The sequence below is a fragment of the Carcharhinus amblyrhynchos genome, chromosome 7 (genome assembly GCF_965287045.1).
Source record: "Carcharhinus amblyrhynchos chromosome 7, sCarAmb.v2.hapA, whole genome shotgun sequence".
NCBI classification, from domain to species: Eukaryota; Metazoa; Chordata; class Chondrichthyes; order Carcharhiniformes; family Carcharhinidae; genus Carcharhinus; species Carcharhinus amblyrhynchos.
Genome location: NC_137330.1, coordinates 86,225,110 through 86,253,035, shown reverse-complemented (window position 1 = coordinate 86,253,035; position 27,926 = coordinate 86,225,110). Strand labels below are relative to the sequence as shown.

General features: G+C 42.5%; 1 protein-coding gene across 8 annotated transcripts in view; it reads right to left on the bottom strand.

The window, feature by feature from the left end:
- The window catches only part of LOC145345103 (bcl-2-associated transcription factor 1-like), a 57,073-nt gene extending 42,321 nt beyond the window's left edge, over window positions 1-14,752 (bottom strand). For 4 of the 8 annotated variants that reach the window (XM_080192710.1, XM_080192708.1, XM_080192715.1 and 1 more), the window contains exons 1-2: window positions 14,649-14,752; window positions 8,734-8,811 (exon numbers count right to left, since the gene is read on the bottom strand). The gene's annotated coding sequence lies outside the window, so the exon portion shown is untranslated. Of the gene's footprint in view, window positions 1-8,295; window positions 8,400-8,733; window positions 8,812-14,644 lie in introns of all 8 variants that reach the window. The other 4 variants (XM_080192709.1, XM_080192711.1, XM_080192713.1 and 1 more) reach the window with 3 other exon arrangements.
- Between the last annotated feature and the right edge of the window lie 13,174 nt (window positions 14,753-27,926).

Below are 27,926 nucleotides of genomic sequence, written 5' to 3'. Positions count from 1 at the left end.
GGTGGTGGGCAAGTTATTAGAAGGTGTGATAAGGCATAGGATCTACAACATGGCTTTGTGCGTGGTAGGTCATGTTTGACCAATCTATTAGAGATTTTTGAGGTGGTTACCAGGAAAGTGGATGAAGGGAAGGCAGTGGATGTTGTCTAGCTGAATTTCAGCAAGGCCCTTGACAAGGTCCCTCATGGGAGGTTAGTTAGGAAGGTCCAGTCGGTAGGTATACATGGGGAGGTAGTAAATTGGATTAGACACTGGCTCAAATGGAAGAAGCCACAGAGTGGTTGTGGAGGATTGCTTCTCTGAGTGGCGGCCTGTGACTAGCGGTCTGCCACAGGGATCGGTGTTGGGTCCATTGTTGTTTGTCATCTGTATCAATGATCTGGATGATAATGTGGTAAATTGAATCAGCAAATTTGCTGACGATACAAAGACTGGAGGTGTAGTGGACAGTGAGGAAGGTTTTCAAAGCTTGCACAGGGACTTAGACCAGCTAGAAAAATGGACTGAAAAATGGCAAACGGGATTTAACGCAGACAAGTGTGAGGTATTGCACTTTGGAAGGACAAACCAAAGTAGAACATACAGGCTAAATGGTAGGACTCTGAAGAGTGCAGATGCACAGAGGGATCTGGGAATACAGGTACAGAATTCCCTAAAAGTGACATCACAGATGGATAGGGTCATAAAGAGTGCTTTTGGTACACTGGCCTTTATAAATCGGAGTATCGAGTATAAAAGTTGGAGTGTTATGGTTAGGTTGTATTGGTGAGGCCGAATTTAGAGTATTGTGTACAGTTCTGGTCACCTAGTTACAGGAAGGATGTAAATAAGGTTGAGAGAGTGCAGGGAAGGTTCACAAGGATGTTGCTGGGACTTGAGAAGCTGAGTTACAGAGACAGATTGAATAGATTAGGACTTTATTCCCTGCAGCATAGGAGAATGAGGGGAGATTTGATAGAGGTGCATAAGATTTTGATGGGTATAGACAGAGTGAATACAAAGCAGGCTTTTTACACTGAGGCTAGGAGAGAAAAAAAAACCAGGAGGGCATGGATTAAGGGTGAAAGGAGAAAAGTTTAAAGGGAATATTAGTGGGAGGGGGCTTCTTCACACAGGGTGGTGGGAGTGTGGCATGAGCTGCCGGATAAAGTGATAAATGCGGGGTCACTTTTAACATTTAAGAAAAACTTGGATGGGTTTATGGATGAGAGGGGTGTGGAGGGATATGGCCCAAGTGCAGGTCAGTGGGACTAGGCAAAAAATGGTTCGGCACAGACAAGAAGGGCCAGAAGACCTGTTTCTGAGCAGTAATTTTCTATGGTTTACGCCTCAGTACTGCATGCAGATCCTGGAAAGGAGGTTGATTTATAATGAGGAGGAGTCCAGAGCCAAAACCTATATAAATTAGCCAAACTAACTCAGACCCTGTTTCTAAGACTGGATAATGACACAATGTGTAATGCAGCTACCAAAGTGTAATTACATCTCTCTTCATTAAAAACAATTTTAATTAAAAACCATAACCAATTTACTTTTTATTTGTTGATGGAATGTGGGTATCACTGACCAGACAACATTTATAGCCCCTCCCTAATTGTTCTTAAGGTGGTAGTGTGTTAGGGCGCTCCAGGATATTGACCCAACAACACTGAAAGAACAGTTCAAATCAGCATGGTATGTGGTTTGGAGGGGACCTTGAAGGTGATGTGCCTGTGCACTTGCTGACCTTGCTCTTATAGGTGGCAAATGTCACAGGTTTAGAAGGTGCTGCCACTATCCATCAGTGGTAGAGAGAATGAATGTTGAAGATAATGGACGGCTGCCAACCAAGCAGGCTGCTTTGTCCTGGATGGTGTCCAGCTTCTTGAAGGAAGTGTGCTCATCCAGGCAAGTGGAGAGTATTCCATCACAATCCCCACTTGTGTCTGTTGAACAGGTTTTGGGGAGTCAAAGGAAATACTCGCTTCAGAATTCCTAGCCTCAGACTTGATTTAGTAGCCAGAGTATTTATATGGCTAGTCCAGTTTCTGATCAATGATAACCCATGGGATGTTGATGTTTGATAGTGGGGGATTCAGCTTTAGTAATGCCACTTAATGTCATGGGGAGATGGTCATTGCCTGGCATTTACATCACACAAACAATTACGTTACTTGCAACTTGTCGGACCAAGCCCAAATGTTGTCCAGATCTTGTTGCATATGGACACAACTGCTTCAGTATCTGGAGGAGTTGCAAATGATGATGAACATTGCTGCAATCAGTGTACACCCCACTTCTGACTTTATAATGGAGTGAAGGTCATTGTTTTTATATATTTATTGAAAATTCATATTTTACATAGCAAACAAACACAGGTCCACACAGTGCTCGCGTGTACATTCCAACGCGACTGGGCACAGGACACCGCATGGCCAGAGGACACGCCCCGGTGCCCCCAGTACCCATCCCGCCCAAGAGCACCGGCAATGACAGTAATAATGTAAAAACAAAACTGCAGAAGAACGCCTCTGGATTACCAACTGAGTGCCCAAACAGCCCAGTTTATAAACTAGCAAGCAGAGAGAAGAAAGAGAGACCGTGAAAGACAGAAGAGTGAGAGAGGGGAAAAAAAGTTCTTGTGTTGATCCTCACACCTCAGCAGGATGGGGAGGTGTTCTCAGATAAAGGGCCAGAGCGTGTCGAAAAATGGTGGTGGGGGCGGGGGTTGGTTCTGTGGGAGCACCCAGGGTCCTGAGACCATCGGGTATCTACTCTCCTGGCTCCAACTGCAGCGTCCCAGCTATAACTGCAGAACAGGAGGGTAGGTCGTGCCTTACTAACCTTATTGAGTTTTTTGAGAAAGTGACCAAAGAGGTGGATGGGGGTAAGGCAGTTGACGTGGTATATATGGACTTTAGTAAGGCGTTTGATAAGGTTCGCCATGGAAGCCTTCTGCAGAAATTGCAGATGTATGGGATTGAGGGTGATTTAGGAAATTGGATTAGGAATTGGCTGGCAGATAGGAGACAGAGGGTGGTGGTTGATGGTAAGTATTCGACATGGAGTTCAGTTACGAGTGGTGTGCCTCAAGGATCTGTTTTGGGGCCACTGCTGTTTGTAATTTTTATAAATGATCTGGATGAGGGTATAGCTGGGTGGATTAGTAAATTTGCTGATGACACCAAAGTTGGAGGTGTGGTTGATAGTGAGGAAGGGTGTCTTAGTCTACAGGGAGACTTGGACAAGTTGCAGAGCTGGGCCGAGAGGTGGAGGATGGAGTTTAATGCGGAAAAGTGTGAGGTGATTCACTTTGGCAGGAATAACAGATGTGTAGAGTATAGGGCTAACGGTAGGACTCTGAATAGTGTGGATGAACAGAGGGATCTAGGTGTATGTGTACATAGATCCCTGAAAGTTGGGAATCAAGTAGATAGGGTTGTTAGGAAGGCATACGGTGTCTTGGCGTTTATTGGTAGGGGGATTGAATTTAGGAGCCGCAGCGTCATGTTGCAACTGTACAAAACTCTGGTGCGGCCGCACTTGGAGTATTGTGTGCAGTTCTGGTCCCCACATTATAGGAGGGATGTGGAGGCTTTGGAGAGGGTGCAGAGGAGGTTTACCAGGACGTTGCCTGGTATGGAGGGGAGGTTCTATGAGGAGAGACTGAGGGATTTGAGGTTGTTTTTGTTAGAAAGAAGGCGGCTGCGAGGGGACCTTATTGAAACATATAAGATGATTAGAGGGTTGGATAGGGTGGACAGTGATAGCCTTTTTCCTCGGATGGAGAAAGCTAGCACGAGGGGGCATAGCTTTAAATTAAGGGGTGGTAGTTATAGGACGGATGTCAGGGGTAGGTTCTTTACCCAGAGGGTGGTGAGGGATTGGAATGCCCTGCCTGCTGCAGTTGTAAATGCGCCTAGTTTGGGGGCGTTTAAGAGATCCGTGGATAGGTTTATGGATGAAAAGGGTTTGGTTTAGGTTAGAGGGTCATTGTTTTTTAACTGGTCGGCGCAACATCGTGGGCCGAAGGGCCTGTTCTGCACTGTATTGGTCTATGTTCTATAACTGGTTGCTAGGTCTTATAGAATCTAGCAGTGGACCCATTGTAGCATGCACCTCATCTTCTCCAGCGTAATGGTAACGGGGGGGAGGCAGCATTTATGTCCCAACCTAGCGTTGCCACAATCGTCCCAAATATCGACGTCCAGTAATTATACAGTGATGGGCAAGCTCAGCACATATGTAGGAGGGTAGCGGGAGCTTGTCGGCACCATTCATAAATGGGGCTTCTGTCTGGATACATTCTTGAGAGTCTAACCCTGGTTAGAAATGCTTTGTGAAAGAGTTTACATTGTATCACAACTAGCTTGGCACATATTGAGGAGTGTACTCGATGTAGCACGATGTTCCAATACTCCTCCAAGAATTCCTCCCCCAGATCTCATTCCCATAAAGATTTAACCACTCATTGGGAGCTTTGTTGGGATAGAATTTGAGAATAATCAACAGAAATGATACAGTGCATAGTAATAGAAGGCACTAAGATGATGTCAATGAGGGCACGAAGTGAGAGCATCAGAAGTTGGGGGTCGGCCCTCCGCACAAAGTTCCAAATATCTAAAAAAGTGCACTGCAGGTAAAGCAAACTTATCCACCGCCTGCTGGAATGACGCAAACAAGGTCCACATACAAGTCCCAGAACATTCTGATCTCATGCATGACCCATATGTTGAAGGCACCATCCAAAACAAATGGAGGAAAAAAAATGGTTAGCTGATACTGGGGATGCCAGGAACCAGGCCTGAAACCAAAAGGTGTCCAACTTGCATCCAAATTCTAAGAATTGACTTGACAAGTGCACTCCTAGTATACTTGGAGGAGGGAAAATTTACCAGAGAATATATCAACACAGAGCACGGGGAGGAGGATTATAACTGCAGCCAACAAGGAACCTCCTGTTGCCTCTCTCACTGCACCCAACATACTATCACTCTCATACTGGCTGCCCAATAATATAGAAAATTGGGCAATCCCATATCCTGCCCCCTTCTCCCATTTAGCGCTTTGCAAGGCTGTCCTCTGCAATCTTGGGTTTTTGCTATTCCAGACTAAGTTTGAATTGAGCCAATCAAATCTATGAAAAAAGAATTTGGGGATTAACACCAGGATGCACTGAAAGAGATATAAAAACTTAGGTAGTATGTTCACCTTCACCACATTGATAACGGTAACGGGAGGATGGACCAACATTTGAGGTTCTGTTCCATCCACCCCATGATTGGAGCAAAGTTAGTTCCAAAGAGCCATGAAGGTCATTGTTGAAGCAGCTGAAGACATCTGGGCCTAGGACACAACTCTCAGGAACTCCTGCAGTGAAGTCTCAACTACAACCATTATTTTTCCTTGGATTCAGTGGTTAAGTTCCTGATGTTGTTCTTGGATTTGTCTGGCAATGAAGGACAATGTCAGAGGTCCCTCTGGAATATCAAAAGGCTAATAGTTTCTGAAAGGATTTCCACAGCCACAGGAAGTAGGCGATCCAGAGAATGCGTGCCAAGATTTTCCTAGCTAGGAACAAGAGGGAAAAACCTTGATAGTTTCCACAATATGATTTCTCTCTCTTCTTGAAGATACTTATAAATCAGATTTTCTTTCCAAATCCATAGGATGAGTGCATGGAGTCTTGATCGAGACAAAAGTGCACCAGCTTTGAGTTCTTTTGAAAATTCTTGATTTGGGCAAAAGAGCCAGGCTGTAAATTAGGGCAAAATTCTATTCAATGCACTTTTTAAATATATTATTTCACAGGGTGTGGGTGTTGCTGGCTAGGCCAGCATTTATTACCCAGCAATAAGTGCTCTCAAGAAGATGGTCATGCACTGCCTTCTCGAACCATTGCAGTACATCAGGTGCGGATACACCCAGTGCTATTAATAAAGCGGTTCCAGGATTTTGATCTAGCAACAGTGAAGAATCAGTGATATACATCTAAGTCAGGATGGTGCGTGGCTTAGAGGCGAACTTGCATGTGATGGCATTCCCACGCTTCTGCTGCTCATGTCCTTCTAGGTGGTAGAGATCACAGGTTTGGAAGGAGCCCTGATGAGTTGCTGCAGTGCATCTTGTAGATGGTACTCACGGTTGTCACTGTGCATCAATGATTGAGGGAGTAGATGTTAAAGGTGGTTTATAGGATCACATTCAAGCAGGCTGTCATGGATTATGTCAAGCTGGAGTGTTGTTGGGAGTTGAACTCATTGGAAGCAAGTGGAGAGTATTCCATCATTCTCTTTCATCTTGTAGATGGTGAATAGGCTTTGGGAGACAGTAGGCGAGTTACTCGCCGCAGAATTCCAGTCTCTGACCTGCTCTTGTAGTTATAGTATTTATATGACTAGACCAGGCCAGTTTCTAGTGGACAGAAAACCATTGAAAATCAAAGGACAGAGCTTAGTTGGGTGGCTGAGACCTGAACAAATTGGGAACAAAGATGGTGTTGGATAAATTGTGCCAAAGAGATTATGAGCATGGGCAAAGTCTCAGTGACATTGTGAACAAGGTCACTGTACAATCTGAGTGATTTTTTTCAAAGATTATTTTCTATTCAGCTAGAGATCAGACCTTGGAATTATTTGTGGAAAGATAAGAATATGCAGACGTTGCTGTTATGATACTCTCTGTTCCCAAAGTATTTCTTCTCTATACTGCAATTCGCTACATACATGAGGGATATCTATTAGACAGTAACATTAGATTCATAGAATCAAAGTGTATTATCTAAACCTAAGTAAAGGAAATGTACACAACTGTAGCGTTTATACCAAATATAAAGGACATCTAAAACACCCTCATGTTCCAAAGCAAGATATTCCAAGCCTTAGCATACAATATATAACTAGAAACAAACCATCATTTGGTACAAATATGCTCCCTTTTTAGCTCTTTAAACTTCCAAGGTTCAAATATGATTGGCAAAATCGTTACAAAATAAATTACCTAGTGAATAAATGCATTCTTAACTTAGTGACCAGCATTATTCAAACAACCAATTTCTGAATCTACACGTACGAATTGCTATTTTTAAACTAAGAAAAACAAAATTCTCCCAACTAGAGTCCAAATTAAAGTGAAAGGAAGGGAATTCTGCTCTGCCATGAGCACTGTATAGAATTACAAGTGAAAACGCAGCATTAAGTTATGATCCCAGTTGATATTATGACTGGCTCCTCAAATGGAACCCTGGTTCAGAAGACAGTAAGAAGTCTTACAATACCAGGTTAAAGTCCAACAGGTTTATTTGGTAGCAAACGCCACCAGCTTTCGGAGCGCTGCTCCTTCATCAGGTGTCACTCACCTGACAAAGGAGCAGCACTCCAAAAGCTAGTGGTGTTTGCTACCAAATAAACCTGTTGGACTTTAACCTGGTACTGTAAGACTTCTTACTGTGTTTACCCCAGTCCAACACCAGCATCTCCACATCAGAAGACAGTAACATTTTTTAAGAACACATGGAGGAACAGACTCACAGGAATGTGAGCATCAAGAAAAAAAATTAAACAATGAAAGGTTTATAATACTTCTTCACTCCCCCAATCTTCACAAATGATATACGTAAACAAATTTCAAGGATAACACTCCACTTTAGGTTTCTGGCAATGGTTTGCTTACCCCTTACTCCAGCAGGCACATGGGAATACCATCACCTGCAAGAGTCCCTCTGAGTCAAACAGCATCCAGATTTGAAACATTTATTGCTGGGTTAAAATCCCGAAACCCTTCCAAACAGCTATCGTGGGCATACCTGCACCATGTAAACTGCAGGGATTTAAGAAAGCATCTCCCCACAACCTTCACAAGTGTAAGTAAATAGGGATGGGCAACAAATGTTGAGGCTTATGCAATGCCCACATTCCGTGAATGAATAAAAACAAACAGGTAAGGGGACTAAACTTACAATGATTAGCATTCTAAATAGGTTTCAGGTGCAACAAAATTGGGAAGTGAGCTCAACATTCAAATTCAGTATTGTGCATTAAATTGTTCATATCAGAAAGTTAAACAGAGAATTAAAAATTCAGAAGTGAATTGCAATAAGTTATAACAGCAAACTGGCCAAATTAACAAATTGTGTGGCTCTTGTTTAGCATATCAATAAACAACATTACAGCACAAAAATGACAGGTGAGACCTGATTTTTGGTTTTCCCAATTTGGTGAAAAAATTGAAATTTCATTATTCTATCACTACGAAATGATAAAACACAAGCATGACAGCTTAGAAACAAAGCTAGCTCCAGTTCCAATCAGCACTCACCACGTTCCCCTTTGAATTACAATTCAGGAAGTTTTGGCAGCACTTTGCTCCTCCAGTGGTTTGAAATTGTCAAATAAAAACACACAACCTCTTTATATGCAATTCTGAATAGAAATAAAAAAAACAAAATGTAGCCAGTTGGAACAGTTAGACACTGCTCCAAAAAATAAAAAGGTTAATTCATAAACTCAATCCTGTTTAGTGATAACAACACAGCAAATGACAAAGGTTATACTCATTTTGAAATTCAATCCTGATTTAACCTTGAAAAATTCATCTCTCAATAATCTTAAGAGGATAATTCTGTAAGTGCTGTGAATGGAACTTTTTACAATAATTTGATTACGTACTCGGAAAGTTCTCTTACTTTAGGAACACCGAAGAGGTGTATTAACAAATAAACTAGATAGCCAATCATTAAGTTATTTTCCAACACACCTGGTTCGAGTTTTGTTATAGATCCACACAATTTGAAGTTAGCTGTTTTCTTTTTAGTCTTTTCGGAAGCTTTTACTTCTGTAAATAAAGATAAATGCTGCAGTTAATCTAATGCCTGGGATATAGAAACATAGAAGACAGGAGCAGGAGGAGGCCATTTGGCCCTTTGAGCCTGCTCGAGCATTCATCACAATCATGGCTGATCATTCAACTCAACAGCCTCATCCTGCTTTCTCCCCATAACCTTTGATCTTATTTGCCCCAAGTGCTATGTCCAGCCGTCTCTTGAATACATTCAATGTTTTGGCATCAACTACTACCTGTGGTAATGAATTGCACAGGCTCTCCACTCTTTGGGTGAAGAAATATCTCCTCATCGCCATCCTAAATGGTCTACCCCGAATCCTCAGATTATGACCCCTGGTTCTGGATTCTTCCACATTCGGGAACATCCTCCCTGCATCTATCCTGTTTTGTCCTGTTAGAATTTTGTAAGTCTCCATGAGATCTTCCCCGCTTTCTCAAATCTTCAAACTTCTAGCTAATTGAGCAATTCAGTAAAACGCTCTTCATTTGTAAATCCGTAAGTGATTTCATTATCAGTTCAATTTCTTAAGCAAGACAGATGAATTTAATAATATCACCTCCATAATCAATATATCCCCATATCTCATTTTTTTGCCACAATTAAGCCTCACTAAAAGGGATAAAGAAAGTGACTTGATGCCAGGCTGCACTGCATCACCTTGGGACAAAGGGAAGAATCCATATCTTTCCTTACAACAGACAGATTCACTTGCTGGAAGGAACGTGGTGTCAAAACAGGATACATATCAAGCTTGGTTAAAATATGAAGAAAAGAATGTCATCAGTTGGTTCATGGGAAGAAATGAACTTGACAGCATAACAAACCCAACCCCTTTACCAAAAAAAAGGATTAATAACTGCTGAATTAACCTTTACAGTCCACCACAGAACTAACTAGAGACATGCTGTAAGACTTCAGAACTTGATCACAAGTATTTGTGTAACATGAGACATGGGGCAGCGTACAGACTATAAAAGGGTTTGCAATTGTTTACACCTTGACCTGCTCAGTGATTTTCCATTATAAATCAATGTTCACAGTACTAAATTACCAGTCCCGATGCACCACAGTTCCATTAAATTGAAAGAAGACAAAGTTGAATTTACAACTGGAAAAGACCAACTGTATTTGTGGCCATTCCTGAAACTTCAAATATTCCAGTGCTATGTTTGAAAGATTCCAAAGATGCTATCAGACTTGCATACATTTTCCAACACTTTTTGTTTTAGTGTCAGTTTCCAGCATCGACAGTAATTTGCTTTCATCTTAGGGTCTTAACCTTAGCGTAAATCAGTCTGAATCCTGTTTTATCATCACTGCAATCCAACACTATTAGATAGTGTACCATCATACTTCAGGTTAAAAAAGAAATCCACATAAACAAGATAACTGTAGCACAGATTTATCATTCCAGTTTTTATAGAAAGTAATCTATTGTCCCTTATGTTTGAAGATTGTGTAACAGAAGGTTAAATAGTGCATTATAATAATTCAAATCTTTTGAAATTTGGAAAACAAAAAGTCATGTCGCTATTATGGAATTATGTTAAAATCATGCCAAAATTAATACTTTAATGAGAAATACATTGACTAAATAATTAAAAACTTTAAAATTACTCTCTCCCCAAGTATTTAATGTCCTAAAGTCTTAAATGTCTTTCTTATAGATATCATCCATTGACGGTTAACTCTATAACAGGACATCCAATTCCACGAAGAACATATTTTGGGCATCACAAAATGGAAGACGTTTGCATGCCCTAAGATTTTCTGTATGGAGGCAGCTGAAGCCAGAAGGCCAGTAGGTCACCCAAAGCTGCTCTTCAAGGGTGCTTGCTAGTGTGATATGAGGGCTCTAAAAGTTGACACTGCACACCTCAGAGACAATAGTCATGAACAGAAAAATGGCAACATCACCTGTGGGCCAACATGTGCCGTCATAGTGATCAGTGGTTACAGCAGTTTGGCAACAGGTCCCAACGTTGAAAACAACCACCCACGATGAAAAAGAAAATCGCTTCATTTGTGGAACTTGTGGTAGACTTTGCCTCTCACAGATTGATCTCATTAGCCATCACTTAAAGTGCACCATGTGAAGCTAACTCACCCCCCAAGGGTTTGATTTGCTGCACAGCCATCATTTTACGTAGATACATGGATGGCATGTTTTTGGAAGAACTAACTCTATAAACAATAGGAAAAATGCTTAGTTTTTGCAAGATTAATTAAACTGAAGACACAACTGTTTAAAACATGATACCTAAACTTGACATATGCACTATAAAGCACAGTGATATAGTATATTTTTAAAGCACATCTTCACACCCACACAGTCTTTTGACCCTTTGGGCAAATAGTGGGGAGACTGATGGAAAGATTCAAAATTATTAGTCCATTAAACTGGCTTATGAATGCTTCTTCCGTGGCCAACATGACTCCCTTCTTGGCACTGAACTCAAAATCACAGCATTTGGGGTAACAGTAGTGGCATTATCACTGAGCCACAAGGCCTCTTATAATGCGTATATCCTGAATTGAGTACTCTTAAATGTAATTCGACATACTGAAATTCAGCAAATGCAGCTCAAAAGTAGACAGATCAGCCAGTAAGCTTTAACAAGCACACACTGTTCCTCTAAGGATATAACCTCAATTCCCATCCAATGGGGCTTTATATAGAAGAAATGTATGTAAATACCAATAACATTTTCTCTTCCTCATAGGAATTCAAGATGTATCATTTCATTATTTGATTTCTTAAAAAGCTCTTCCAGTTTGATATTTTACTCTTAGGCAGTTCCTCAAGATCAAGAATGACTTGCTTCCATGACAGTACGATAAGTTCATCATCTACCACTGCCCTCATTGCCAAGATACTAGTAAACGGCTCACGTTTTACAGGATGTGAACATTAATGGGTCGATGGAGGTGTTATGCTGGAGGAGCTGGTTGCAAGAGGACCTTGGTTTTCCCTGGTGTTTAAATTTAGAACTCAATTTCTGAGTGAGCACACACTGAAGTTCAATGATGGAGGTTGGGATGAAATTGGATTGAGAATGAAGTTGGCTGATCAGTTTCCTGCCTGCTCCATAGATTAGCTCCACACCTGTGGGTAGTTTGCTGAAGGTGAGGTGCAGTATTGCAGCGAGAAAAATGGAGAAGGAAGTTGGTTCAATGTTACAATTTTGTTTGACCCCAGTCTCAATGAGGTCTATGATGATCCCATTGGTGATGATCAATGTTTGTATGCCATCACTGGGTAAGTGGAGTATAGAGCAAATTTCTGAGACAGCCAAATTTTAAGGAGATTATTCCCTCCATCAGTTCTTGCAGCTGACAGAGTCAAACCTTTTCTGGAGATTACAAAAGGCCACTATTGATGCCGCTCTTTGAAGATGTTGCACAGTGAAGATCATGGCTGAATTGCCTCTTGATGGGCAAAACCTACATGGGCAATTCTGTTTAAATTTATTTACTGTCACAAGTAGGCTTACATTAACACTGCAATGAAGTTACTGTGAAAATATACGGCTATTCGGGTGGAAGGAGCTCTTCAGCCACCAGAAGGACGTAGATGAGGAGAATGCTTTTAATGGTCTTTCTTACGGCAAACAGCAGGGAGATTCCTCTGAAGTTACAGTAATTGGGCTTTCTCACTTCTTGAATAGAATCCCAAACAGTGTCCCTGACTTTCCAGCAATGTGCTCTCCTTCCAAATAATGAATGTAGTTGAGCAGCTATGCCAGGAGGGTATCTCCACCATGTTTCAGAATTTCAGCAGGGATTCCTTCTACTCCATTGGCCTTGCTGATTTTCAGCTTTCAAATGGCTTTTCAACTTTGGTCCAGACTGTGGCAGTGCTGAGACCAAGCCAAATATTCTAACACTTCACAAACTAATGAGATTATGGGGGTTAGTCAACCAGGTTGAGTATCTGACCACTTCTAATATGCACATGACTATCTTGAAAGATAGAGTGAGAACAGGATTCAGCTTGCTCATGATCCACAATTGAACAGTCTATTCTTCTTACTGGCAATGTTCACATATAAATAACAGCCACTTGGGCAAGTGACAATGGGTACGTGGCATCACATCCTAGTGCTGTTGTCCAAACACAATAACAATTGTCTACAAGTCCAGCACAATTTTATCCACATGCAAATTTTAGTAGAAACCATCTTATACATTGTACTCCACATTTATGTTTCTTAACATCTATCATTATTCAATGTAAAACTGTCTCACTTTTGCCATTCTGACATGAAATTTATCACTATTATTTGGGTAACCCTATAAATACTACGTAGCACAACGAATTTCAACATTAAATGTCTGCAAAATAGAAATAATCATACACATATTAGTGCAGCTTCTATATTTTTGTCCAGCAGTTGTGAACAGTAGTTTGACTTTATCAGGGAGATTGCTGAGAATGTTGATTCTCAATGACAAATGCCTCTCCTGCTGCTGTTCTTCATCCAGAATGTAATTTAAGGTTGCTTTCTCCTAATCATGATGTGCCCAGATCAGTTCTTTAGTGGTTGATCTTATTTTCTGCTGGCCTGCAGCAGTTATTCCTATTGGTCTAACAGATAATGATGACAGCTTCCTCTACATAGAATGTTGCTTGTGTTTCCATGGTGCTGAAGACCAGTATTTTCACCCACATCTGGCATCATTCCAGTAGACAATCAATTTGTAGTAAGCAAACGAGTGCACACAATATTCAAGAAAATTCTCATACAGTCTGATTTTCAGCTTCCTATTTTACCAACAAACACATAAAAGATGAATAATCATAGACCTATTGGACAAAATTACCATAGCAAAATTCAACTCATTCAGGAGATTAATGTAAAATAAAGAGTGGCAAAAACATCTTGGAAAAAAGGATGAAATAGAGTATTTATTTAATACATCATAATGCAGCAAGTGTGTTGATGAAGGCAACGTATGCCACAACTTACTTTTTCTTTTAATAAAGATACCCAAGGCAGGGAAAAGGATATACTTTTGATGCAATTACTCCCTCCCCATTTGTCCCTGCACAAGTTTATTTTTAAGATGCGAGCTTTCGCTTGTAGGTAAGATTTTGGCTTATTACTTAGCAACTTCTAGGTCGTCAACAAGTTCATGGCTTCCATTTCACGAAAGGGCATGAGCTAGCCGATGAATTATACATATTCTTTTAAAATCACATTTACCGTCAACAGACCGAATCTAAACTGGTAAAGATGACATATTCAGTCTCAAATTAATCCATATGGGGCAATCAGGGCTGACGAATAAAATTCGATTTACTTAAAAATAAATACGTTATATATTGGCAATGCCATTGAGCATTCTGTTGAAGAACATGAAATTGGGGACTACAACTCTATAGTTCCCAATAGAACAGTAGGTGATTTATGATCAATTCCTAAACTGACACCAAACCCAAACCTGGGCCGTCACAGATGAAATTAAAATGGAAATGACTCGACGTTCCGACACACAAGGTAAAATGCTCATTTTATTTGGAGAGCAAGCAAATTTCTTGCAACAGGCATCTTATTGGATGCTCGGGGCCTACTTCCCCCACCGGGTGTACAGGCAAAAGCACAGATCCTGGTCATTTTTTAAACAGACAAGCTGAAGCTCAGGGGAAGAAAAAGCCATTTTGAACCTTATGCGCCGCACGGCTCTGCTCCCAGACCGGGAGGCGGGGGAAAAGAGAAGCGGCCTCTCCGCCACCACAACCCGCCCTCATTCACCGGATCATCCCGACCCACATCTCACCGACTACTTTACTCTCCCTCTCCCCTCTCCATCTCTACTCACAAACCTGCCGACATCCATCAGACGCAGCCCGACTCCATCTTGTTTCCTGAGCGATCGGGGTCAGAGGGCAGCACTTCTCCTTCACCGGCTGCTTCACAACCTTCCCACTCCGACCACCGGGGGCGATGTCGTGCGCAGGATAACTAGATTCTCATTCCTACCGCGGGTGGCGCTGTCCCAGGAGTTTACGGCGCCCGCCCCCGCCCCTTCAAATAAACCTGTTGGACTTTAACCTGGTTTTGAGAGACTTCTCCCTGCTCCTGCCAGTGGTGGCGCTGTAACGCTATATTTCCAAGGTCAGGGATGTTTATTCAATGTCTGTTTCTTGCTTTGAAAGTCAAGTGCCCTCAATGGGGCAAAGCGTAAAATAATTTAAGTCTCGGAAGGTAATTACAAACAACACCAACAAATGTATTTATTTAGGACAAAAACAGAAAATGCTGGAAAGTCTCTGCAGGTCTGAGCACCTGTGGAGGGAGAACGGAGCTAACGTTTCGAGTTGGATGAGTTGAAATGTTGACTATCCTTTTTTCTACAAATGCTGCAAGACCTGCTGAGATTTTCCAGCATTTTCTGTTTTTTTTTCCGATTCCAGTATCCACAGTAATGTGTTTTTGTTTATTTAGGGCCTTGGCATAAACCTTCCAAAGCACTTTACTGAACAGTATAAATCAAAATTTGATGCACATGCAGCAATATTACATAGAATATACTGCATAGAAACAGGGCATTTGTCCCAACCAATCCATTTTGGTATTTATGCTCCTTTGGAACATTCTCCCATCTTTTCTCAAAAATATACAGCGTGGAAACAGGCCTTTCAGCCCAACCCATCCATGCTGACCAGGCTTCCTAAACGGAACTAGTCCCATCTTGCTGTGTTTGGCCCATATCCCTCTAAATCTATCCATGTACCTGTCCAGATGTATTTTAAATGTTGTAATCATGTATTCTCTTTATGCTTATTTAGTTTTCCCTTTGCTGGAGCAGACGAGTGAAGGAGCAGAGAGAGAGCTAAGATTTTACCTGTTAAAAACCTGTTTAAAATAAGTTTAAAGCACTTTGTTCTTTGTAGAACTGTTTAAAGCATTTATTTATTGTATTTACTGCTCTAAGAATTCTGAGGGAGTGGTTAGAAGGCAGTTGTGGGCCATCAGCTTTAAATCAGCGCCAGGTTTAAAAGGAGGCCTAGTGTAGACAGCGGGCAGCGTCTGAGTGGGCAGTGGAGTGAGTGGGAAGCAGAGTGAGCTATTAGGGCTTAATATCAAAAAGGGCTTGAAGGAAAATAGGCCAGGTGAGTTCGTTTGAAAAACAAGGAAAAAAAACAACAAAAAAAAAAAATTTTTTTCAAAACTACTACAGTGAATAATGGAGGGGCATGTGATGTGTGGTTTCTGTATGATTTGGGAACTGGTGGACCCCAGGGTCCATCCCAGTGACCATGTCTGTAGTAAGTGCAGGTTGCTGGAGGAGCTCCAGCTCAGGGTAAATGAGCTGGCCTCTGAGCTACAGACGCTGAGGCTCATCAGAGGGAGAGAGGGTGCCATTGTCAATGGGGTGCAAGTGACATCCACCCCCCCTAGACTGGCTAACTCTAAGGGTCAGGGACAAGAGGGGGCTGCTGGGAGGAGGAAGGGGGGGTGAGGAGCGGAGGCCTCAGCCTCTTAATCTGCATAACAGGTTTGAGGTTCTTGCTTCCAGGCTGGACGAGAACGAGGCAGGTGAGGTTGGTGAGCAAACTGCACACGGTACAGTGATGCAGCAGGACATAGGCAAAGAGAGGGGGAAAAGGAACATAGTAGTGATTGGGGGTAGTGGGGTGAAGGGTATTGACACTGTCCTTTGTCACAATGACAAAGTGCACAGAAGGGTGTGTTGTCTGCCTGGTGCTCGGGTACGGGATGTCGCAGCTGGGCTGCAGAGGAACCTGGAGTGGGAGGGTGAGAATCCAGTCGTTGTGGTACGTGTGGGTGCCGGCGACGTAAGCAAAATGCAGACTGAGGATCTGGGGAGGGAGTATGAAAAGCTGGAAATGGAATTAAAAAGTAGAACCGACAAGGTGGTCATCTCTGGGCTACTACCTGAACCGAGTGCAGACGGGTGTAGGGTTGACAGGATTAAGGAAGTGAATGGGTGGCTCAGGGATTGGTGTGGGAGGAATGGGTTTGAATTTATGGGGCATTGGCACCAGTATTGGGGTAGGTGGGACCTGTTCGGGCGGGATGGGGTTGGTCTGAACCGTGCTGGGACCAGAGTGCTGGCGAATCGAGTAAAGAGGACTGTAGACAGGGCTTTAAACTAATTGGGGGGGGGGAGGGTGCGAGGGTAGGTGATGTTACGAGGTCTAAAGTTAAGGAGAGGGTACAGGTAAGGGAAGAGGCCGAGGATGTCCCAATAATAGAGGGAGTAGGGGGCGTGAGTATGGTTGGTGGCGTTACGGCAAATAGGGTCCAGGTGAAGGCTGGGATGAAAGCGCTTTATCTGAATGCACGAAGCATTCGGAATAAAGTGGATGAGCTGGTGGCGCAGATCGACACAAATGGATACGATCTGGTGGCCATTACAGAGATGTGGCTGCAGGGTGACAGGGACTGGGAGCTGAATGTACAGGGCTATCGAGTGTTTAGGAAGGATAGGCAGGAGGGAAAAGGGGGGGGGCGTAGCTCTGCTGATTAAGGATAGCATCACGGTGGTAGCAAGGGATGATATTGGAGCCAAGGAGCAGAGGGTGGAATAGAGCAGAGGAGCAGGCCTACTCCTGCTCCTATTTCTTATGTTCTTATGTTCTTATGTTATGTTCTTATGCATATTATCAGGGCAGCAGAGTGGTTAACACTGCTGCCTCACAGCCCCTGGGACCCAGGTTCAATTCCAGCCTTGGGTGACTGTGTGGAGTTTGGAGATTCTCCCCATGTCTGCCTGGGTTTCCTCCAGATGCTCCGGTTCCTCCCACAGTCCAAAGGTGTACGGGTTAAGTTTTAAAGTTTATTCATTCGTGTCACAACTAGACTTACATTAACATTGCAATGAAGTTACCATGAAAATCCCCTAGTCGTCATCTGTTTGGGGTACACTGAGGGAGAATTTAGCATGGCCAATGCATCTAACTAGCACGTCTTTTGGACTTATAGGAGGAAACCAGAGCATCCAGAGGAAACCCACACAGACAGTGACCCAAGCTGGGAATCAAACCCAGGCCCCTGGCGCTATGAAGTAGCAGTGCTAACCACTGTACCATCATGCTAATGGTGATTGGCCTTGCTAAATTGCCCCTTAACATCAGGAAGAACTATCAGGGTAAATATATGGTGTTATGGGAATAGGAATTGGGTGGGTCTGCTGTGAATGCAGGCTCAATGGGCCAAATGGCTTCCTGCACTGTATGGATTCTATGATATTTCCTTCAATCACTCCCAATGGTTCACATTCTGACTTTGGATGGTGTTTTTTCTGAGCTCCCTTTGGATTTCTTGGCTATCTTGTATCGATGTATGTAGCTTTCAGGAGGAAACATTTTTGACCATCATTTTTCAAGAGAGAAGAGACCCAATATGTTAATCATTTTCTGATATATAATACCTACACATTTCTGGTATCATCCTTGCAAGTCCTTCTTGCATTCGAGTGCTTTTCTATCCGTTGTATAATATATAGAGGCTAGAACAACACACTTACACCACAGAGTGGGCCAACCAAGGTGCAGTACAGGTTTAGCATAACTTCTGTACTTTTTGATTCTCTCTCTCTAGAAATAAAGCCTAGTGCTTGTTTACCTTATGTCCTTACTAACCTGTGGCCCAACTTTCAATGATTGGGATGTCTTCTTGAAGTTGTACAAGACATTGGTAAGACCACACTTGGAATAATGTGTACAGTTCTGGTCACCCAATTACAGAAAAGATATTATTAAACTAGAAAGAGTGCAGAAAAGATTTACTAGGTTGCTACTGGGACTTGATGCTTTGCATTATCAGGAAAAACTGGATAGACTGGGACTTTTTTCCTCTGTAGTGTTGAAGGCTGACAGGTGATCTTATAGAGGTCTGTAAAATATTGAGGGGCATAGATCAGCTAGATAGTCAACATCTTTTCCCAAAGGTAGGGGAGTCTAAAACTAGAGTGCATAGGTTTAAGGTGAAAAGGGAGAGATACAAACGGGTCTAGAGGGGCACTTTTATTCCACCTACACAGAGGGTGATCAGTCTCTGGAACAAGCTGCCAGAGGTAGTAGTAGAGGGTTCAATTTTGTCTTTTAAAAAGCATTTAGATAATTACATAAGAACATAAGAACATAAGAAATAGGAGCAGAAGTAGGCCATCTAGCCCTTCGAGCCTGCCCCGCCATTCAATAAGCTCATGGCTGATCTGTCGCTGCTCAGCTCCACTTTCCCGCCCTCTCCCCATAACCCTTAATCCCCTCTCTTATCAAAAACCCATCAACCCGCGTCTTAAAAATATTTAGCGAGGCAGCCTCCACCACTTCAACGGGCAGAGAATTCCAGAGATTCACCACCCTTTGAGTGAAGAAGTTCCTCCTCAACTCCGTTCTAAACCGCCCCCTTTTATCTTGAGGCTGTGCCCCCTAGTCCTACTGTCTTTTTTGAGCGGGAAGAGTCTCTCCACCTCTATCCTATCCATCCCATTCATCATCTTATACGTCTCAATGAGATCTCCCCTCATTCTTCTAAACTCTAACGAGTACAAGCCTAGTTTATTCAGCATCTCCTCATAGCTCAACCCCCTCAACTCCGGTATCAGCCTAGTAAACCTCCTCTGCACTCCCTCCAAGGCCAAAATATCTTTGTGCAGGTGCGGCGCCCAAAACTGCACACAGTACTCCAGCTGCGGCCTCACCAATGCCCTATACAGCTGCAGCAAGACCTCCCTACTTTTATATTCAATCCCCCTCGCTATGAAGGCCAGCATCCCATTCGCCTTCCTGACCACCTGCTGCACCTGCAAGCTGGGTTTTTGCGACTCATACACAAGGACCCCGAGGTCCCTCTGCATCATCGCCTGCTGCAGTTTTTCGCCCCGTAAGTAATAATCCTTCCTACCATTGTTCCTACCAAAGTGGACCACCTCACACTTGCCAACATTAAATTCCATTTGCCAGTTCCTGGCCCATTCGCCCAGCCTATCTAGATCCTTCTGCAGACTCTCCACACCCTCCGCACAATTTGCCGTTCCCCCAATCTTGGTGTCATCAGCAAATTTCGACACCATACACTCGGTTCCCTCCTCCAGATCATCTATATAAATGGTAAAAAGCTGAGGCCCCAGCACCGACCCCTGGGGCACTCCACTAGTCACCATCCGCCAATCCGAATAGCACCCGTTGACCCCCACTCTCTGCCTCCTATTTGACAACCAATCCTCTATCCACGCTAACACCCTACCCCCAACTCCATGTCCCTCGACCTTCTGCAATAACCTCTTGTGAGGTACTTTGTCAAACGCCTTCTGAAAATCTAGAAAGACCACATCCACCGGCTCTCCTCTATCCACCGCCCTAGACACATCCTCATAGAACTCCAGTAAATTTGTCAGACACGACTTCCCTTTAATGAAACTGTGCTGCGTCTGCTCTATCAAGCAATTCCCTTCAAGGTGCCTCGCAATTTCCTCCTTAATGACAGATTCTAACATTTTACCTACCACAGACGTTAAACTAACCGGCCTATAATTCCCCGCCTTTTGCCTGGCACCCTTCTTAAACAACGGCGTAACATTAGCCGTTTTCCAATCATCCAGCACTTCCCCGGAATCCAGCGACGTCTGGAAAATAACCACCAAGGCATCCACTATCACCTCCGCCATTTCTTTCAGAACCCTCGGATGCATTCCATCCGGTCCTGGGGACTTGTCCACAATCAGCCCCTCCAGGCTGTCGAGCACCACCTCTCTAGTAACAGTAATGTCATTAAGACCCTCCAGTCCTACCACCTTTCCATTGCTAACACCCGGCAAATTATTCACGTCCTCCTCCGTGAAGACAGAAACAAAAAAGTTATTCAATACCTTAGCCATATCCCCATCCCCTACCACTAGGTCCCCTTTCTCATCCTCTAAAGGACCAACATTCACCCTAGCCAGCCTCTTCCTTTTTATATATTTATAAAAACTCTTGCTATCCTTTTTTATATTAAGCGCTAGCCCAGCTTCATAGTTTCTCCTACCCTTCTTTATCAACTTCTTTGTCAATCTTTGTTGACATTTAAACCTCTCCCAATCCTCTTCTCGCCCACTACTCTTAGCTACTCTAAATTCCTCCACTTTTAATTTAACACTTTCCTTCACCTCCTTCGTTATCCACGGCTTATTACCTCTCCTCCTACTATCCTTTTTGACCATCGGAATAAATTTCTGCTGAGCACCAAGAAAGATCTCGTTAAAGATCCTCCACTGCTCCTCAACAGACCCTCCCTTCAACACGCTCCCCCAGTCCACATTCGCCAATTCTTCTCTCATCCTACCATACTTCCCTCTATTCAAACAAAGGACGCGTGTCCGGGAACCCACTTTCTCCTCCTCCATCTGCACCAGAAACTCCACCATACAATGATCACTCTCTCCAAGAGGATCCTTCACCACAAGGTCCCTAATTCTACCCGCCTCATTACATAGCACCAGATCCAAGATAGCTCGCTCCCTCGTCGGCTCCAACACACACTGTTCGAGGAAACTATCCCAGCAGCATTCCAAGAATTCTTCCTCGAGCCCCCCGCGTCCAACATGGGTCGACCAATCAATATGCAGATTGAAATCCCCCATAACTACGGCCGTCCCATTCCTGCCCGCCCCACCTCCAGATCATTATTCGGGGGCCTATAGACGACACCCACCAGCGTCTTCCTCCCTTTGCTGTTCCTAATCTCCACCCACAATGATTCCACCCTCTGCTCCTTGGCTCCAGTATCATGGGTAAGTTGGGTATAGAGGGTCATGGGCCAAATGCATTCAATTGGGACTAGGTTAGGGATTTTAAAAAAAGGACAGCAGGAACAAGTTGGGCCAAAAAGCCTCTTTCCATGCTCTAAACCTCGATAATTCTGTGGTATTTTTGTATTGTGATCCCTTTGCTTCTCTACCCCACCTAGACTTACATGTTCCAAGTAATAAGTTACTTAAAGTCAGATAAACCAATGCTTATTTAGGAGGTAGATTATAGGGAGAATCTTAAAGAAGGAAAGCAAGGTAGAGAGAGGAAGGATATAGGGAAAGAATTCCAGAGTTGTAAGGTAGAGGCAGTTGAAAGCACAGTCACTAAAGGTAGAGGAATTTAGCTCATTAAGTCTACACTTCTCTGACAGAGCAGTTAATGACTCCCTGCACTTGAATGAATCAAGCTATGCAGGCAAACCCCATAGTTGCCACATTAAACTCAACTTGATCATTAACCATCACCCATCTCTCCAGAGTTATGGCTTATATAAGCCTGATGTGGGAATGCCGGCGTTGGACTGGCGTTAACACAGTAAAAAGTCTGACAACACCAGGTTTAAGTCCAACCGATTTATTTGATAATACTGACAAGCTTTCGAGGGGACTGCCTCTTCGTCAGGTGAATGGAGAGTTCTGGCCTCAGACAGAGCATATAAAGCACAGACAGTTTAGAGATTACTGATTAAAATGCGAATCCTTACACCTAACCTGCTGTTCAAGACCTGAAGTGGCTGACAATGTGAGTGGAAGGAGCACTGTGTGCGGAACCGCACACATGAGGACAGTCTCAACAGGGATCTTGGGTTCATGTCGCACTATCTGTAACCCCCGTGACTTGCCTGGGTTTGCAAAACCTCACTTACTGTACTGTCTGGAGACAATACACATCTCTGTAACCTGTGATCAGTGCTCCTTCCACTCACATTGTCAGCCACTTCAGGTCTTGAACAGCAGGTTAGGTGTAAGGGTTCGCATTTTAATCAGTAATCTCCAAACTGTCTGTGCTTTATATGCTCTGTCTGAGGCCAGAACTCTCCATTCACCTGACGAAGAGGCAGTCCCCTCGAAAGCTTGTGAGTATTATCAAATAAATCGGTTGGACTTAAACCTGGTGTTGTCAGACTTTTTATTGTATAAGCCTTGCATTTCGTACAATCAACCTTCAATGCACCCAGCCCAGATGGCCAGGCCTATCACACCCCTCCACACTACTCAGGCCCTATGTCTGTGCTTTGCAAACTGTGGATGGTGAGATATGCCATTGATGTCCTTCTCCCCTTATAGGTGGGGAGCATTATCCCCTTACAAAGCACTCTCAATGGTGGGCCACCCAAGATTGGCTCCCAACTCCTCCTAGGTATATCACCCTTGCCCTGTACTGACCTGGTGGCTGGCTGCTACACCCCACCCTAGATCACATCACATCATTATTCCCACTCTTATTTCATCATTATTCCATAGGTATTATTTGAACTTAAATTCTCAACATATTCATTTGGGCCTTTAACCATTTCAGCAACAGGAGGGAATTTGCTGAAGTAACACAGGAAGTCTTCAGCATTGTAAATTTATACCAATTAAAGGAGTTGATTAATGTACTACACCTTGTTCTTTTTTGGGTGCAGGTTGGCACTCAATTTCTGTTCACTCCATGTGATATCTACTTCCTTCTGGACAGCAGGCACTGCAGACAAAGTTCAGTTCCAGACTTGCTAAGTGAAAGCTTCTGCTCATTAACTCATTCAAAGCTATATTATTGCTTTCTCATGGTCCTAAGTGAGGTGAGGCTAATTCTTAATTGGTTATGGAGTTTGTGATCAATGTGTGATTGGTCTAGGTAGGCATGATCAGTTTCTAATTTCTAGGTGGTGATCATCTATTTATATCATTTTCCATGATCCCCTGACTGGCCCTCTAAGGTGTCAATTACTTGTGTGACCATTCCCCTCAAAGTTTGTTCCTGTTGCTTCTTGCTAAGATGAATGATTTGACATCTTCCTTGTCCATTTGTCCAGGAAGGGGGAAATATGCTGCTATGCCCCCATGACTGATATATGAAGCTCATCGTCTTAATACCTCTCAACCAATATTAAATCAGGCACCTATCGGTGACTCACTATTTTGTCCAGGTTATTTGAAGGTTGCTGTTACTCCTCTCTGTGGTTACTTGAAATGACTTTGTTTTAAAACAAAGAATAGAATATTAAAGCTGCTTATACCTTTAAAACTAATTTTAAAAATTACAAAGTGCTAATATAAAATATGTAGCATTATGTATCTAATACAAGTGAGAACAGTTTTCTTGTCTGTTTTTACTTTAGATAATGCAGCAGTCTGGGAACATGGATTCATTAGATGTTTAATTGATCTATAGGTAATTTTGTTAAAACAAGCACTTAATGTGTTTTTGCTAAGCTAACTACTTTGTTATAGATAGGGAAAAGTCAATTAACATATAGAATAATTTTGTAAAATGTAAGTTAAAGTGGAGTTGAGATTTCTGATTAATTCTAAATACCCAACATGAGGATAATTAGCAGCTAATATTTTAATGTGTGGTTTGAAAATAGTACAACATATTTAAGTAACATCTTAATAATGCCTCTGAGAAATGAATTTGTAACATGTCAGTAAGATGAAAGATGTATTCATGAAAGATATCAGCACAAGTCAGGCACAAACTATGCAAAGTAAATTACCCAGGCCAGGTAATAATACCAAAAGATAAAGACATCTTCGTTTGGTTATAGAGCCGGTTTAAACTAGTTAAAGAAATGCTGAATCATAAGCCATTTTTGGGAGAGAATTCCTGTAAAACGAACAGACACATAACAGGTTTATATTTGAAGGTGTCAAAAAATAATTGATTGAAGCATATGCCATCAGATTGACAGATCAGTGAATGAATGAAATTGCTTTTTATTAAGTGCTGGGCTGCTTAATCTAACAACAAAAAATATAACTATTCTACTCTTTGGCATGAAATCAGAGATCTTTTGAGAGTGCCTCATTGCTAGTTTGCTGTGTAGGTGAAATTGGAGACCTCCCTTTCCGCCAAAATAAATTTGTCTGGTCTTAATTGTATGTTTGAATATTGTTAATTTGTAATGTTTTTGATTCTACTATTTCAATGTTTTAATAAAACTAGTTTAATTGAAGAATTTCATTGAACAGAATAAATTTTACCTTTGTGAAATGAAGTGTTTAATGAAAAGATTTAGTTTTTAAATTAATCAGGCCACTGAGAAGAATTTCCCACAACAAAGTAATTACACACTCTCTACATAAAATATACAAAACTTGAAAGTGATTGGTATGCTAAATACATCAATACATTCAACTAACATAATTTAACAGAACTATAAATTAATTATGGAACTTAATTCTAATCTTACAAAATCAAAAAATGGTTACATGGTCTGAAATAAAGTGGCTTCCTTCAATCATCACAAGTTAAATTGCACAAGGCTGAATGTTTTAATACTTGTTATTCTTTGCACAATAGGACTTTCAATATTGAGAACAGAGCTGATAGCCTTAATTGCATGGGTGATGATAGTTCCATAGCAATGATTGTTCAACATTGATGGTGTGCATTGCTGCCGTAGGGGCCATTTGCTTTTCTTCTCCTGTCAATTGTGAGTGTGATGCTAAGACCAAGTCATGTCATGCACTTGCATCCCAGAATTCAGCATAAAACCATAAGGAGTTCACATACTTGATTACATGTAAACTAATCATTAATTTCCCTACAGGTTCTCTCAGGAACATTGCCTTTGTCATTATCAGTAGCAGGAATGATTTTCCTGAGATGATGCCTATGTTGAGCTTGAACATGTTAATTCCAATAATCTGTTTAAACTTTCCTGACATTGTGTTATACTGCATATCGTCTTCACAAGTGTTCCTGCTTGTTGTGACTACCCCCTTCTATTGATACTGTTTTATACTCCTTACAAACCTGGTTTGCAGTACTGAACAATGTTATTATCCTTTGGCAGTAATTGCAGAGAAGGAATTTCAGTATATCCTTCATATACCTAAATGCTTGGGGTTTTTCTCAAATATCACTGATGCTCAGCTAAACAAGTAATCTCTTTGTTCTGCAGCCATTAGGCTCCTTGTGCTTTTGGCCTTAAGCTACTGTAGGACATTAGATCTGCAATAACATGTTGAGCCATAACTTCCTCAGAGTGGCAATCAGCATCGGATTTCCATTCCATACCTGTGCCAAATTTCTTTTGTGTCTGTCATGCCTGACCTACCTGATTCAGGTGGGGCAAGACCCAGGCAGTTCAGTTTTCACCCAAGCTCAGCATTGAAGTCTGAGTTGGAACAACAGAGGATGCAGTCACTTTTTACCGCACTAGCTGCCATAAAGCAGGTAAGTTTAAAGGTGCGAATGTTGGGGGGGAGGGAGATCAGACACCAAGGGGGCCAGACAGATTGGACAACCAGGTGGGGGGTTGTGTCAGATTGCGAGTGGTCAGCCGGGTCAGGCCAATAGTGGGGATTATGTCAGGTCAGGAAAGGTGGGAGCCAGTGGATTGGGGATGAGAGTCAGGCCTGCAGGTTGTGGGGGAGGAGTCCCTGCATGTGGGGGAAAATAGGGGAATGAGGGGGATTCCCATGTGGGTGTTGGGGTGGGGGAAGTGTACCATGCAGGTATTACTCTGGATACTTAAAATAGTTATCCAGAAGTTAGAAGAGGTTTTACTTCCAACTTTTTTGAATAACTACTGATGTAACCCTAGCAGAACCATCTGAACTGAGTGACTTTAAAATCGCTTTTTCAAATGGTACAGAGCACAGTATAATTACCCTGGGAATGTGCCACTTCTGGACAATTGCCATGCAAATACTTAGCTGGGAAGCTCTGAGAGGGATTCGCCAGCGTATCTTTGGGGTATCGCACCCCCGCAAAATCCGAAGGTGAGAAGCCTGGAAGCTACAGCCCATTTTTACCTAGTTGTAAAACCAGCATAAGTGGCAAATAGCAGTCGCTACAAAAGAAATTGATTGTCATTTGGATATCACCAAGCAGCATTTGTAGGGGTGGGTGCATGTGGTGAGGCAATGTCTCATTTTTTAATCTTCAATTCAGTAACGTTCCTTATACTTCTCACCTGCTCGCATGTTTGGGGTATAATGATCTAGTACTCATTCTTGCAGCTACTTGTCTCTGTGTTCCTCTGGTGCTGCTTCACAGTGCTCCCAAAAGTTGCATAATTAATTTGAGCCCTTAAGGTTACCTGCCTTTGCTTCTCTTTCCCTGGATCCAAAATGCAAGTCTACGGCCTTCCCTTCCAACTCAATTTTCAAGTTTGCTTTCACCACCACTGTAGTGGGTCGGATCTCAAACAACTATGAGACAGGAATGAGATAGAGAATCTGGTGAACTGGTGTGGCAACAATAGCCTCTCCCTCGATGTCAACAAAATGAAGGAGATTGTCTTCAACATTAGGAAGCATAAAGGAGCACATGCCCCTGTCTACATCAATGGGGATGAAGTAGAAAAGGTTGAAAGTTTCAGGTTTTTAGGTATGCAGATCACCAACAACCTGTTCTGATTCCCCCCATGCCAAAGCCCACCAACACCTCTAATTTCTCAGAAGACTAAGGAAATTTGGCATGTCAGCTATGACTCACCGACTTTTACAGATGCACCATAGAAAGCATTCTTTCTGGTTGTAAACAGCTTGGTATGACATCTGCTCTGCCCAAGAACACAAGAAACTATAAAAATTCGTGAATGTAGCCCAATCCATCACACAAACCAGCCTCTCATCCATCTACACTTCCCGTTGTCTCAGCAAAGGAGCCAGCATAATTAAGTACCCCAAGCCCCCCGGACGTTCTCTCTTCCACCTTCTTTCTTCAGGAAAAAGATACAAAAATCTGAGATCACGTACTAACCGACTCAAGAACAGCTTGCTCCCTGCTGCTGTCAGACTTTTGAATGGACTTACTTTGCATTAAGCTGATCTTTCTCTACACCCTAGCTATAACTAACATTACATAGTGCACTCTCGTTTCCTTCTCTATAAATGGTGTGTTTTGTCTGTATAGCATACAAGTAACATACTTTTCACTGGATGCTAATACATGTGACAATAATAAAACAAATCAAATTCACTTCACTTCACAATTGTTCTCATTAGCCTCAGGATTATTTTAATGTCAACCGACAGCTGCTTAAAACCTCTCAGTGCCTGATAGCCCATCCTTTTATCGTGTTGTGTTCCCAGCAACTACACATGTCGTGTGCCTTGAGTGCCACAATTTCATGCATTGAATAAACATTGCACGATTAGAGTGTTGTTAAAGCGAGAATGT